The sequence below is a fragment of the Rhipicephalus microplus genome, unplaced genomic scaffold (assembly GCF_043290135.1).
Source record: "Rhipicephalus microplus isolate Deutch F79 unplaced genomic scaffold, USDA_Rmic scaffold_21, whole genome shotgun sequence".
Lineage (NCBI taxonomy): Eukaryota > Metazoa > Arthropoda > Arachnida > Ixodida > Ixodidae > Rhipicephalus > Rhipicephalus microplus.
In genome coordinates this window covers 2364134-2379957 of record NW_027464594.1, presented here as the reverse complement: position 1 = coordinate 2379957, position 15824 = coordinate 2364134, and the positions used below count along the sequence as shown (strand labels likewise).

The window sequence follows — 15824 nt, the reverse complement described above, 5'->3', positions numbered from 1 at the left end:
CGAAGGTCACTTTGTTCGCTGCAGCGACCCCGTTTGCGAAACGAGCGCGCTGCTCATACGCAAAGAATTAATTGTGTCAGTTGTTCACGTTTGTTTTGTGTATACCGTGCGTACGCTTCGCGCGTGCTTTGTGTTTGAGCAGAACGCTTTAAGTACCGAGCAGCAGCAGTTAGTTTGCGCTCGTCCAGTGCGTGTTCTTTGCTTGAGTTCTTTGTGCTGGAGCAGCGCGCTGCAAGTTTCATGCTCCTCGCCGTTGTTCGCATGACATTCAAATTTGCTGCTATCTCGTTCATTGCTTCGCGCTTGCAGTGAAACCCACTTCTTGTATCGCCTGTCAACTTAAAAGGAAAAGGAGAAGATGGCTTTCACCTTCCACTCGACTGAAACAGACGCATAGAAGACCCTGTGAGATTTATTATTTTTGATGCGCGCACACTGGCTAAGTTTGAGGAAGGTTTTCAGCATCACTAGCTATACAGCCTAGTCAATACAAGCTGTGTTTGAAAATACAAATGTTCGGAATGGTTTCTCCTCCACTAAGGGAGCGCTACGTACATGCAGCTGTCCCGACGGTTAGGTAATACTGAATATTGTTCGAAACAATATTGTTTAATTCAAAATGCTACATGTGGCGCCTGAAACAACGTATTCCCCTCTCATCATAGTCGGAAATCACGCACGCTTTCGTTTGAAATTTCTTGCATTTATGTAAAAGTTTATTGGCCTATATTTGCTATAATGGAAAGCTAAAGCGTTGTGCCGGCCTATTTCCGACTCTTCAAATGCTTTTTAATGCCTAAAAATTCGGCTTTTAGTAGTCACGCTCGCAGTAAGGCGCCATGAAGCGGCTAGTACTGCTCCAAAGCGAGTTGAAATGAACAAATTAGGTCTAATATAATACAATTAACAAAAATAACGAAGAAGTAAGAGCAACATTTAACTAAACGTTACAATAAACGTTCCGGCAATCCACGACAGACTCCGGGGCCGTGCAAGAGAAGCCGCGCTCGCATCCCCCTACGCTTCGCCGGCACTGCGTCGCTACAAACGACAGAGGAAACAAACAGATGGAACTTGCAGCAGACGAGACGTATCTCAGGAGCCGTAACGAGCAGAAAATCGATAAAGCGTAGCGAAAAGTAGCGCGCATGGTTCACACCAAGTTTGCGAATCTCCTCAATTAGGATTCTATACTGGTGCCGGGCAAACACTGCATGCTTACCTCAAACACGGACATAATCGACGCTTCGGTAAATGGGGCGTCCGTGCTACGTGCTTCCTGAAGTTTCACAGAACTGGAGTCTCCATAAGGCTCCATTTCAATAACCCGGATGTGCAAAAAAAGTCTCCGGGCGTTGATGTAGCGATATTTACTTACTTCGGTGTGTATTTTATGTTATGCGCAGCAATTGTGTGTGCCAATCGGATCTTTCTTCAGCTGTCATGGAGTACGAGTTGGCGAAGGTTTACCCAGCTTTTGCGCGATCGTATATAGTTTATGCGCGTTGCAATGACATGAAGATGGCCGAGGCAGATGATGCACGCGTTCTTCTGGGTGAAAAACTGAGCACTATAGTATACCCATAATGCCTGTGTGTGACGAGCCGTGGTTTACAGAATGCGGTCGGTGTAAACTTTGCTCGAAGCGTCATGAAGTTTTCCAACGCGAATTGGTAAGTGAGAAGGTACCTTTGGTCTTTTCGCCGATTCCTGTTACCCTATATTTCATAAGTTCACGGAGGCAACTGCCACGGCTGAATCTCGGCAGTACCAAACGCTTAAGGTTCCATCGGATGCCTCAAAAGAATGCCTGTTACTGCTTTTGGCTGTGGTACAATGCACAACAAACGCACAAGCGCTCAACAAAAAACAAGTAATAAAAACAGCCCTTCGTTTGCCGAAAAAATTGGGTGAGCGAAGCTTGTCGTGTGCGTGCTTGACATGTTTTGTGTACATTGGCCAGTTAAAGGTTTTCCACGAACCAACGCGAAATCTGCAACCCGTAGAAACTTCACTTAAAGAATAGTTAAATGGTAACTTAATGTAATAGGCGCTCGTGTAGTGCATTCGTGCACTGCGTTCAAATAAGCGGATGGAGCACTTCGCAACAAACTCGTGTTAAGGCGAAAGCCTTGGATACCTCAACAAAATGCGAAAACTGAACGTCGGCGTCCCACCGCCACGCCGACGAGTGATTCGACAAATCGTGATAACGTGATGATGCCCTTATATGACGTCACGAAGACGTAATAGGTCAAAAAAATTTTGCGACGTCACCGTGACGCCACGTCACATGACGAAGTGATCACACTGCAAGTGAACTTTGACACCTTATTTTTCGAGAACAGATTTATTCAAATTTTCTTTTTTTCCCCGCACCGTAACAGACTGGAATGATTCATTGTAGCATTTAAGCGCATTGGGATCATTGCTCATTGCTAATTGCATGACTATACTTGTTTGCTCCGTTTTGTTGTTGTTTTATTCTTCCCCCACCCTGCTTGGATCTGTACAAGGTCTGCAGTATTGAATAAAGAAGAAGAAGAAGAAGAAGAAGAACTTGGTCAAAGGTGCTCCGATTTACAGAGGCAATGCAAAATAGAGTGAGGTGTTGCCTCCCATCACGGAGGCAGTTCATAAATAGGTTAGGTGCACAAAGCTCTCCAAGGATAGCGCGGCAGGAAGGACAATTACTTTGAGTGAGAAGCAAATGAAGATGAGTTTCGCGTTCGAGTCCTCTTATGCGAATGCCAAGGGACTCTGAGATTTTATATAACACACCGAGTATAACGCCTCCTTTCAAAAGCATAAGCTAAACGGAAACCAACTTGCGCCCCAATTTGATCCGAGTCGTATACATCCGAATGCCGTTTATAAACAATCCAGCCCGACCCCCCGAGCAGGCAGTATATATATAAATGGAATCCACGGCATATTGCTCAGGCGGCGCACGTCTTCCTTGCGAACACAAGACGAGCGCTCTTCTTTCTCTTTTCCTGGCCAGAGATTCATCTTTCCGGGTTACCGTCCGTTTGCAGCGCACACGGTGGGATATCTCAGCGGGACGCTCTGTTTGCGGCGAATGCGCGCGTGCCTTTCGAATCAGCCGCGCGGTATTACAGATCAAGCGGAGGGGCAGGCGCAAGTACACACACAAAGAGAACCGCCTTCGCTCAGTTGTAACTACGTTTTTTCGCCTCTTTTTGTGCATTTGCGCGAGTCTTCCGAGCCATGAAGGATAAAAAAGACAGGGAAGAAGCGCGTTATTTAAGCCTGATTACATTTTAATGTAGCGCCCGTAATGCACGCCCGTCGCCTCCACACTGCGTGGCTTATATGCATTCCATTTCGCGTCCGATATGAAGCAACTGGAGGTGAGGAAAATGCCTCGAATTTCTGAGATACATTACGCGAGGAGGAGCAAAATATAAAGTCACACACCTTTGGCAAGCTGTGGAGGTTTCATATTTCACATTTCTGCGCGTGCGAAAATGGTCGGAGGAAACACGGGGAGCGGAAGTACATGTATTTATAAATACCTTACTGCTCTCGTCAGATGACTAGGGAGGGTGCGGACAAAAAAAAATGCGATACGAGAGAACGTCTATCCCCCAAAGAAGGAATGCGCCGATCGAATTCAGAATTGTGCTGAAAAAGTAAAGACTCACACAACTTTCGTCTTTTCTTTTTAAATATTGTTCGTTTCATTTACTATGTAGTAGTCTGGAATAAGTGGTTTGGGCCTAAGGCAAAAAAAAAAAAAGACTGACCAAAATAACTTTGAAACAACAAGGTTGGCGTCTTGTTTTTATCTTTCACCATGGTCATTCCCGACCAGACTAGTTTTCGTTGAACTACTCATTTGAAGTGCTTCAGGCGTAGCCTACGCATCTCGAGCACTTGTCGAAAAATCTACAAAGGCGACATACGTAGGTAGTCAACGTTATCTTACCTTTGCAGTTCGCAAAGATCAACAAATTAAGATCCCGTATGAATAAGGGCGAGTGCCTTGCATAAAGGTGAAATGTATACGCTGCCTCCGCTCAGGACACGCATCACCCGCACGGAAGCGGGTCTCAAAGAGCGCGCGATTCAGCGGTGCGCGAACAACACTCACGCCTCGGGTGCACGGGCAACGATTCAAGCAACAAGAGAAACAACGGGCGCGCTCAAAGACAAAGGGTGCGTGGCTCTCGGGCGGTCAACTTCCACGTGAAGAATACAGAAGGTAGGTCGCTGCTACTGCGTACGTGAGTGCATGGCTGCCTATTTCTCTCTGTACGTCTATCTGTACGTACGTCTGTCTGTCTGTGTACGTCTGTCTGTCTATCTGTCTGTCTGTACGTACGTACGTACGTCTGTCTGTCTGTCTGTCTGTCTGTCTGTCTGTCTGTCTGTCTGTCTGTCTGTCTGTCTGTCTGTCTGTCTGTCTGTCTGTCTGTACGTACGTCTGTCTGTCTGTACGTACGTCTGTCTGTCTGCCTGTACGTACGTCTGTCTGTCTGTACGTACGTCTGTACGTACGTCCACCTGTCTGTTGGTCTGTCTTTGTCAGTCAGTCTGTCGGTCTGTCTTTGTCAGTCTGTCGGTCGGTCTTTGTCAGTCAGTCTTTCTGTCTGTCTTTGTCAGTCAGTCTGTTTATCTGTTTGTCTTTGTCATTCTGTCTTTTTTTCTGTCTGTCTTCTTTGTGTGTAAGTGTGCTCGTCTGTCCGCGTTTGTGCGTGCGTGTGTCATCTGTGTCTGTCTATGTGTACGTCTGGCCGTGTGAGTGTATGAGCGTGTGTGCGCGAGTACAGAAGGCGAAGACCTCAGGTGAGGGAATTAAACGCGCGCGCCCCAGACAAGAGGCCATGCGGAGGACGCACCGGCTGCTGCTCGACAGAGCAAGACGCGTCCCACACACACAAAAAAGCCGGCAACGTTCAATCAGTTCCGGCAGGAGCGGTTCTCAGCGTGGCCCACTGGCGCAGCTAGGCCATTCCTTCGTGCGCGCTTTGGGAGATTCGGCAGCGGCACTGCACGCTGTGAATGCGAGGAAGAGGGAGAGAAAACATGCAAGCAGCGGGATTACTGCCGAAGCATGCACTCCCGTGGCCTACTTCTAGAATCGTCGTGGAACGCAGAAAATTGGAGCAAAAATTCTGATATCGCGAGAATCGGGCTACCGTTATGTTCACCCCTTCTCCTCATACCTGTCCTGTTTTTTTATTTATATATTTTAAATGTGCCTACTATGAAACAGCCTGTAGTAAACAAAGCAAACGAACCGAATATTCTTGCTAGTTAGGTGAAACTAGGCGCGACCTCTAAGTAAGATATGACCCACACTTAACATTATCTATGTGCAAGAACGTCCGGGTAATTTTTCGCGTAAAAGCGATGGTGTAGTATAATATTGTGCGACAGGTGAAGTTGCTGGCCGTGTCGAAAAAGCGGCGCTGGGCAGAGCGTTCCGTGATAAATGTGTCGGAGATAAGTCTCTTGTGTATAAATTACTTCCGTGGGCTGTAGCGTGACATATCAGAAGGCAGTGTTGGTTCACGTGTGTGACACAAAAAAGAGTTTTCTCTTACGTTTTTGGCCTTTTCGTAAATTTGATGATTCAATTAACTAAAGCACCAGCTGTTCTAAAATCATAGCTGCAGAGTTAAGAAACCCATAAAAATATGCCGAAGAAGACGAGATACACATGTTTAGTGGTATCTACCCTGACAGCTTCAGTATACTGACCAGTTGCAAGTACACATTATAAAACGATGGGTTGAAATATGCAGGATGATTCAGCCAGTGAAGGCAGAGAGAGAAAGAGAAGGAATGTAGGAAAGGTAGGGAGGTTAACTAGACTATGCGTCCAGTTTGCTACCCTGCACATGGAGAGGGGAGTAAAAGAGAGAGAGAAGGATATACACATGTCACATCACACACACAATGCCGAGTTTCAGAGGCGGTCCCTCAATGAAGTTGCTGACAAGTATCTCAGGAGGGCTCGTGTGGCTTTCTGTTCTGATGTGCTGCGCGACCAGGCTCCCAAGATCTTTGCTTCACTAAATGACCGGTCATCGAGTCTATTCAAGGCCCACTGGAGAGTCCGGCGATCTTCATCAAATTGGGCACAGTGGCACAAGAGATGTTCAATAGTCTCTATACAGTTGCAGCTTTCACACATGGATGAATCTACCATGCCAATGCGATGGCTGAATGACTTGGTAAACGCTACCCCAGTCCACAGCCGGCACAGCATTGTAGTGTCACGTCGAGAAATCTTGGATGACAGTTGTTTCTGGAGTAATGACTTAAGATTTTCAGGGCGATGATTGGAGTAAAGTGGAGAATTCCAGTGCGCAAGCGTGACATTATGCGCGATGTGACGAAGTTCTCTAGCTGCGTCTACTCTTGACAAGGGTATTAACAGTGTGGGCGCTCCATCTGGGCACATCGGGCAGCGTCGTTGGCGAGGTGGTTACCACTGATGCCACAGTGAAGGCAAAAGAACTAGCAAAGTACTACTGGTAAGTTGAAAGACTTTGCTTTGGCGGAGTAATGCCGATTCAGCATGAACGCACAAACCTCTCTCAAAATATTGATTTTGGTTGTGGACAACGCACACTGCATGCATATTGCGTCCGCACGAAAAGTGGCAATTGTCTGCGTGCGCACTGCATGCGCTAGAGGTTTTTGAGCTCTCAGGCTCTCAAACTCAACCCGGCTAGTGGACTATATAAACGTCTATATATATATATATATATATATATATATATATATATATATATATATATATATATATATATATATATATATATATAAAACGTCTATATAAACAGGTGCTTCAGATCAGTCACATCTCTGTAGCTTAAGATTATTATTATTATTATTATTATTATTATTATTATTATTATTATTATTAATAATAATAATAATTAGTTGGACGAAGCAACTAAGGTCCATGTCAGTTCGCATGCTTTATCCCTGCTCTAGACACTTCATCTCTGGCCACTTGGGCAATTTGACTTTTCAGTTAGACCGCACGCCAGACATACGGACGGAAGTCACTGTCTACTAAGTGCGAAGTATCTTATGGTCGAACTCAATCCGGCGTGCGGCGTGACCACTGCGCGTGCACGCGCCCTCCCAATTCTCTGCTGCACTCCCTCCTCTCCCGCTTCGCAAAGCCGACGCAGGCAGTGTATTTTAACAAGTTTCTTGACTGAAGAAAAAAAAACGACTGCTCACGCTTCACAACTGTTCACTAGTCATGCCACATATATAAGCACTGAATCTTGACCTCCAAGGTAGCGCCGGTGGGAGATTTCTCCTGTGCGCGGTTAAACAGCGAAAATTCGCAGCGTAAGCGTTAACTAAAAGCGGACTGCGGGTCCTCGTGTCCAATCTGAGTCTTCCGTCTCTGCCCATCGGTAATTAGCATCGATTGGCACGTTCCAGGAAGAAACACCGGTTCGTCACTGCGTGCTCTGCGCTCCCCAGGCTTCTCTTTCGCGCAACGAGCGGCGGCGTCAAAGCCAGTGTAAACGTTATAATGCCTGCTGCTTCGCATCTACACTTGGTTCGCTTCAGCTTGAAATGGTGTATTTTTTTTTGGTGACCTCTCGTGTACAGACCTACTGACATATTGCAAGGTGAAACACTGAGTACGAATGTACGTTTTGTACCCTGCTTGGTAATTTTGACATTGTTGAATGACTTGGGCTAAGCATGGCAGATCTTTAGGACCGTGACGTCACGGTAATTACAACATTGGCAAAGATTGGACTTTTTGAAAAAGATAGCGACAGGAAACATATTCCCCGCCGCGGTGGTCTAGTGGCTAAGGTACTCGGCTGCTGACCCGCAGGGCGCGGGTTCGATTCCCGGCTGCGGCGGCTGCATTTCCGATGGAGGCGGAAATGTTGTAGGCCCGTGTGCTCAGATTTGGGTGCACGTTAAAGAACCCCAGGTGGTCTAAATTTACGGAGCCCTCCACTACGGCGTCTCTCATAATCATATAGTGGTTTTGGGACGTTAAACCCCACATATCAATCAATCAATCAAGGAAACATATTCCAAGAGCAAAATGCCACTAAGATAATTATGAAAAAAAGACAAAAAAGGCTGACACGCTAAAGATAGGAAATATCTTGGGCCGAGGCAAACTGTGCGATCGGCTTCAGACAGAAATAAATATTGTAGCCCTCCGTCCTCGAACACCGACGCAGGGTGTACGGGAATGAGATGTCCCAGCCGATTTCGACCGGTTTTCTCCGGAGGGATCGGGCTGCTGCATGGCCACCGATTGGACGTACCGCCTCTGCAACTCGTTGGGTCGAATACCCTACTGTCCTACAATGCGACTAACCACGTAGGCCGCCTTTTGTTCTTTTAGGTGGAATACCGATACCGCCTTCGAAGTGTCGTCAATCCCGCATTCTTTTTTTCAAGCTAGATTGCAGCTGCCAAAATATCGACTGCATCGGAGCAAAATAATAATAATAATAATAATAATAATAATAATAATAATAATCTACGGAAATATTGACCAAGTGCACTGACATCGCGGGCCAAATGCACTTCACTTTCACCCAATCACTGCTGCAGAGATCGGAACTGCGACCTTTGTGATAGCAGCTGATCAGCGTAACCACTACTCTGCGGTGGACGAAAGAAAAAAAAGTTGGCGACTAATCAACAGGTTAATAAGTACAATTCTCCTGTCGTAAACTGGCTTTCAGATATCTTTGACCACATATGTCCCCGAAAGATGACTTTTTTTTTTTTGCAGGATGCCGTAATAATGTGCTTGCAGTGCCCGTTTCAGTACAGCCTTCGCGGTGGACCGATCACTTATGGGTATTCAGAATGGTCCGCAAATGGTATTGATAATGGTTAACGAACTTGAATAAATAATATGCAAGATGCACGTCGCGCTCGACATACACAAGCGCCATGAAAGGTACGGCTCTGAGAGTCATGATGACACCGACCATTCACGTGCTCTTTTGAACGTGATTGACATAAGCCCATTTTTTAAGACTCAGATTCGTTTGATTTGCAGCATCGTTCGAATGCAGACCAGGGTTACGACGTGGACGATTGTCCCCGCAAAGGCGAGTTCTTCAGAGAAAACGAAAGACACCCACCTGTATATGCCCTAGAAGGCGCACTAATGGCACATCCGGCGGCGATGATGTTACGCAACATTTGCAACGCATAGTTTACGTGAACTCTTGTCAGTGCATCTTCTCGCGTCCTGGTGGCCTCCCACGCTGAATACATATACTCGCCGTGTTTAAAGCAAGCATTTGTTCAGAGACGGGCGCACGAGCCTGATCAAACTTAATTCGAACGACGAAGACGAACGGACACAAACGCGGCGATTACCAAACTGTTAGCTCTACACCCTCACCACTTAGATTTCTTCATCTTTTCCACTCGCCTCGCTCACACCGGATATGCTTCGACGCGCCGCTCAATGACTCCCAGACGTCCAACTTCAAATATACGAGGCTCCTGTAATATAGCATCAACTCAACGCTCAGCAATAGCAGTACCAGAGACGGAAGACACTGCCGCATCAGCGGCGGGCTTCGTATTATCACTACACGGGTCCGGACGAGGCAGTTGCTTTTTTACGCCCGTCCGGTGGGCACATGCGAACGCGGCACAAAACGGTAGAGGGCTTCCCGTCTGGCACCGAACAGTGGCGGCGGAGGGCGCTAACTGAACCGCTAACGCCAACGGATGCGCCAGGGAGAGAGCAAATGATAGAACAAAGCTGTAGTAGCTCGGAGCGGTGGCGCGTATATTTAGACCCCGGAGCGGGCTTTGCAGGCTTCTATACAGCGCACACTGCGTACACAGAGAACCGCACCACCGTCCCTTCGAGAAGGTTCCCCAATAGCGAGTTAATCTGTTTCGTGAGGCATGTGTGCCACGAAACAGATTAAATTGTCGCCTCGTTTGTGAAGTCAGGATAAGTTTTCAAATGGTTTTCTGCCTGAGGAGTACACGTTGCTCGTCGTTCTAATCAGAGCGCGGGACAGCACTGTTGCCTGGGAAGGAGATTTTTTTCTTTAAGTGCTATATACCATTAGGCCAAAGGCTACAAGGCGTCGTTTTAAGTGACCGACAGAGCGTAGATGGTGCGAACCAAAGGTCGGCAAACATTGCGGAGCTCACATAGACACGCTCATGAAATATATTTTGCGTTTGGGACTTTCTCAGACTCAGTCAAGCTCAGCAAAACATTCCCGAGACGGGCTCTCTCCGACTCCCACTCATTAAAATATATATATATATTTTTTCAAACGGACTCACTCGGTCTCAAAGTCAAGGCTCGATCTGAATAGGTGAGTCGAAGGCAGCCAAATCACGAGTCCGTTAGTCCAGAACTAGCTTTATCGACCATGGTCTTAATGGTCTTTAACACCGATATCCCCCGAAATCAGTGTACCTTTTGGTGCTTTTTGATTTAGTACCTGCGAATATGAGTCATGAGTAGTTGCAAACTAGCATTTTTTTTTATTGAAAGAGATGACAACATAAGAGGTATTTATCAAGGCATTCCCAATAAGAGTAGGTGAGGGTGAGTTCAAGGCACCCTACTAACGTAATTCACGGTTGTCATCAATAAATATTGAAATGGTTTAACGATACTACATAGGAATATGTGTCAATAGACGTAAGCATAAATGTGAATCCAGTTAAGGCTCGCCATAATGCTGAATATGAAAAAATAGGAGTGACATACATCATGCCTACATAACATATTAGTCCTTGTGAAGTTTACCTTCGTTTATCAACTAGTTCGCACTACCTTCTTACAGAACACACACATATTTTCTCTCTCACTCACTCACTCATTGTGCCTGATTAAGCGACGCTTAAAAGTCGCAAATCCGTGAAGGGTCAATAAGTAGCGCTTACGGCCAACAAAGGCGTTCAACATCAGCTACAATGAAATTTCGGGCGGGCCGTGAGAAAAAAAAATCACAACATATCCACGGAGTGAATGATGATGAGTGGGGCGATGTCTCGAAGTGTTTCATCGGCGAACCATGAATCATCCGTTGGCAGCGTCCATCCGTCTGTCTCTCTGTCTGTTTGTCCATCCGTCCGTCCATATCGCATACTTTGATCATATATCCACGATATACAAGTACCGCCATTCAGTGGACATTCCAAGGGCTAAAACGAGGGGTGGCTACTGAATACAGGAGACGCACGACTGACGACTTACGGAGCTTTGCGACTAAAAAGATGCGGCGGACGTGAAACATGCTCCAAACAAAGTGTCCTGTACTCGATATGTGAGTGATCGCACGACGCAAAGGCGTGTTGCATTATAAGAATTCCAGGAATGCCTCCACTAACCCTTGCTGGAATAGGGGATGGAATAGCCCACTGTGTTGTCCTCTTTGATGTGCCAGTCTCTTAGCGCTCATTATGTCGTCAAAAAATGAAACAAGGGACGCGTGACAGGCAACGCTTTACTGGTTTACTACTAAAAATGGTCAGACAAGTACAAGACCTTCAGGTCTTACAAAGGTACAGCTAATTTATAACCGATTTCGCAAAAGCGAACCTTCACTATTACGTGTACAAAAAATTAGACACTAGCTATGCAGTTTGCTGTTGTTGTTGTTGTTGTTGTTGTTGTAGTTGTTGTTGTTGTTGTTGTAGTTGTTGTTGTTGTTGTTGTTGTTGTTGTTGTTGTTGTTGTTGTTGTTGTTGTTGTTGTTGTTGTTGTTGTTGTTGTTGTTGTTGTTGTTGTTGTTGTTTTCATATCTCATCGCACGCCAGCCAACCTTGACACACGTGCTTGACAACCGCACAGCATCTTTTCCACGCAACTCTTTCCCAGCCCATTCGAGCGAGACTTTTTCACGCCCGTTTGTGACACGACGTGACGCAAACGCACCGTGTATACGGGCACGTCTCTTGAAAGTGCGCTTTCTGCCTTCTCCGCAACGGCGCGAGAAACAAAGCGGCGCGCCCGCGCTGCGAGCAACACTTTCTCTGCGACCTAAACGTTTAGCGCGAACCAACAAAGGAGTCACACGCAGTCGTCGCGAGAAGTTGCGGCTGCGTCAAAGAGAGCCCGACACGCTTGAACGCTTTTCATGTTGCGCGTACAAACGGTACACGCGCGCGACTACGCACGACGTACCGGTGCGCCACGAAGGTGATGCGACAGCAGCGACGCCTGCAACGCAAGAGGTTTCAGCCATAGGGTTTCCTAAAATTAACTAGAGGGGACACTGGAGCGGCGATCATTCAGCAACCATGGCTGTGATCCAATCTTTAGACAGCACGTAGACAGTTTACGCAGACTGCTTAGCAGACAGCATCGAGCCCACGCTGTCCGAGAGTTGGAACCAGTCTGGACGACTTTAACGCGATGATGCGCCACCTCACGTCGAAAAGAGAAAGCCGAAATAAACGTAACAGTTGCACTTTCTGGCTTATTTCAGGCTGAAAAATAAAGAAATTAAACTTTACTCACATTGAGCGCCTGGAGAAGAGTCTGCTTGGGTGCAGACGACCATTCCGGCGAGATTCAATCTATCTGAGCAATTCACTGAGCCGCCATCTGGTTTGGACAGCAAAGTAGCCTGGATCGTCTTTGTCAACGATGCGGTCTTCTGGGAGCTGTCTATTTTGCCTACTACGTGAAAATTGGAATTGGACTTAAAGATGGCCGCCGTCTATTTAGCTGTCTATTTAGCCGTCTACAGTGAGTATTGGAACACACCCAATGCATAGTAATTAAGGGTAGTGCATAGATTTGCGTAATATTTGTACTTGCGAGCCTTGTATCACACTTACGGCTTCGTTTATTTCTGTGTTTCGGTTTTGTTTTGAAGCACATAACAAACACTTATGAACTTTGTGGCCAGGTTTGAATTGGTGAGCTTACAAAATCCAAGTGGTGAACTTATAAACTATTGCTGATAGTTGTTTCATGACAAAACGGCTTCAAGCCACGCGAAACCAAACGGAACGTAAAATACGATGATTAGGGAATTCCGTATACTACCCTTGACTCCCACGCTCGCTGAAGCGCCATGCGTTGCAGCTCCCATAGACACTAGCGCCCGAATTCCCGGTAGTGTATTTGCAGGAAACTCTATAGGTTTACCCACTGAAACACTAGAGCAGCTACAATGAGTCTGGAACACTAGAACAGCGGTATCAAACACGGGCCCTCGGATCTACCGCTAGCAGCCCCAAACGCACATGACTATCTTCGTCCCATTTCCTCTTTTTTTGTTGTTGTTAACAACTATGTTCATGAGCTACAAGACGTGTCCGGTCTTGAGTGTTAATACTTTTTGCGTTATAATCCCCATGTGGAACATAGGTCTTAAAACATAGTCACGTAACGAGAACGCTGTCTCGCAGTCAGCTTCCAGGTTTAAGCGATTTCGACGGTCAGTACTATCAGAACTTGACGTCGAATACGCTCTTAAAAAATCGCCCACATATGAAATATGGAGAAAGACCTTTCAGATGTCAACCTGGCTAAACCTTGGTTGAACCCCCCTTCCCCCCCCCCCCCCCATCTTCTGTGCTAATTCTAAATGGCGTAGCGTATCACGGTAGGTACAGAGAAAAGGACACACACAGCATTGCGCTGAGCCTGTGTGTGTCCTTTTCTATTCCTGTCCTGATGCAATCCGCCATTTGGAATAATAAATCCTAACTCGGACGCGTGTTAACATCAGTTCCAACTTTTTTCCCTGTCCTATAGACCTTGCCGTACACTGAACTTGGTTGCTGCTGCCCGCTAGCTGAAGTGAGCTCCAGACCGCCGGTCTAGAAGAACTCTATCTCACCAGCAAGGCTGCAAAGGTTTTTACCGGTACCAGATACTTTCAAAGCGTTGAATGATTCTATGAATAGTCACACCGCACACGATACAGGAGGCGCGCGCACAAGTGATTCCCCCCCTCCCCCCCCCCTCCCCCCCTTCATTCATACACACAAAGCTTCCGTTTCAACTCGGCCCGCGCCCAAGACTCTTACCGAGTTGCGCTATTCAAAGAGTGCAAGCGTTATAACCGCTGCGACCCGCCGGTGACACTTTGACACAGTTGTGATCCTCGACGAACCGAGAGCTCGTTCATGCCTCCACGGGGAGAGAGCAGATCGAGGCTAATGTAGAGCGAGATCGAAAGAGTCAAGACTGTGAATTGTGGCCACCATGCAAGTTCGCGCCATGCTGTGCCCGTGTGACACAGTGAGAAGAATAGCAGAATTTTCTACGCACGAGCAGTGAACTATATACTTTACTAAACACGTAATTTTAGACACGTTTGTTTACGCACCCAATTTTTGAACTACACAACTTTTACACTAAATTTCATTATGTTTGTCTCATAAAATAAATCACGTCGGTCTCATAATGTGCTATGAATGTGAAATCATGCTAAACTATGAGATGCGGGACAAACTGTGAAACAGTCTGTCCGGCATCTCCTAATTTGACTTGATTTCACATTGATAGCACAAAATGCTGCATTTCGATCCTCGGGTTACACGTGGTTAATGTTTTCTTCAATTCTGTCCTAATAATAACTGTCGGGGTTTTACGTCTGAAAACCACAACGTGATTGAGACACCGTAGAGTCGGACTCCGGAAATGTAGACCACTTGGCGTATCATCCTCAAGCATTTTTGCCATAATGCAGCCGCCGCAGCTGCGGGTCAGTTGTGTGCTATTTCGTTTTGCTGAAGCTTTAACTCTGTACGAAATGGTGGTACGCCTCGGTGGAACAGTGGATATACGGCACTCGGCTGCACACGTTTGATCCCGGTCGCAACGGCCGCATTTCGAGGGAGACGAAATGATAGAAGCCCGTGCACCGTGCGATTTCAGTGCACGTTAAAGAACACCAGAAAGCCAAAAGTTCCGGAGCCTCCACTACGGCGTCTCTCATCATCATATCGTGGTTTTAGACGTAAAACCCCTGATATTATTGTACGAAATCGTGCGTTTTTTGTACCCACTTTAACTGACCGACATGTTAAGCATATTTCTTTAATTGGATGTTGTTTCATTCTGTTGAAGCTTTGATACTCTACACAACGTTTTTTTTTCTTTTCCTCACGTTTGTAAGCCCTCTTGCTAAAAGTCTCTCACAGGCGGGCAGTACATTGGATATTTACTAAATAAATAAAAAATGCAGTTGAAGCGTGCTTCGCCCAATGAGAGTGTGAGTGCACCGATGAATCGGTAAATAAGCAGGTCGAACAATGAGTCGGAATGCAAGAACAAGTGATCGCAGCCGCGAGCGAATCCAATTTATTCCTGCAGCGACTAAAACCGTGACGGTAAGAACACGCAGTAAAAACACGCAGTTGCACGGAAGACCAGCAAGACGGGGCCTGCCTCACCGGCTCGATATGAAGCCCACGCCATTGTTTGCGGAAAAGATGTGCGTCTCGAAAGGAAAATTATTTATCGATTTCCTTTGGAAGGACAGCTCCGTTTTTTATTGAGCCAGTATATGGTTGGTTCGACAGATCCTGGCGAGGAAGAGTAGCTCCAGTCAATTGTATTTTCTTCTTCCTCTCTCTCTCAACAGCCTAACTTCTAGCACAATTCAATCTTATCATCACAGTGTTCATATTCATTTATTTATTTATTTAGTTATTTATTTATTTATTCATTTATTTATTCATTCATTCTGCTTGAAGTATTCGTGGCATAGTCACGCTGATGCCTGTGTGTTTCTTTGTTTGTCTGTTTGTTTGTTTGTTTGTTTGTTTGTTTGTTCCTCAGGGTCCTTGCGCAACCCACCACGGGGGATCGGCCATGAAAGGGATGG

At 46.3% G+C, this 15824-nt stretch overlaps 1 protein-coding gene across 2 annotated transcripts in view; it reads right to left on the bottom strand.

Annotated features, from left to right (window-relative positions):
• LOC142785332 (uncharacterized) overlaps nt 1–15824 on the bottom strand; it is a 112787-nt gene that overhangs the window by 77468 nt on the left and 19495 nt on the right. The window contains exon 1 of one of the 2 annotated variants that reach the window (XM_075883797.1): nt 9132–9222. The exons of the other annotated variant lie outside the window; for it this stretch is intronic. The gene's annotated coding sequence lies outside the window, so the exon portion shown is untranslated. Of the gene's footprint in view, nt 1–9131; nt 9223–15824 lie in introns of those variants that run through there. 2 annotated transcript variants of the gene reach the window in all.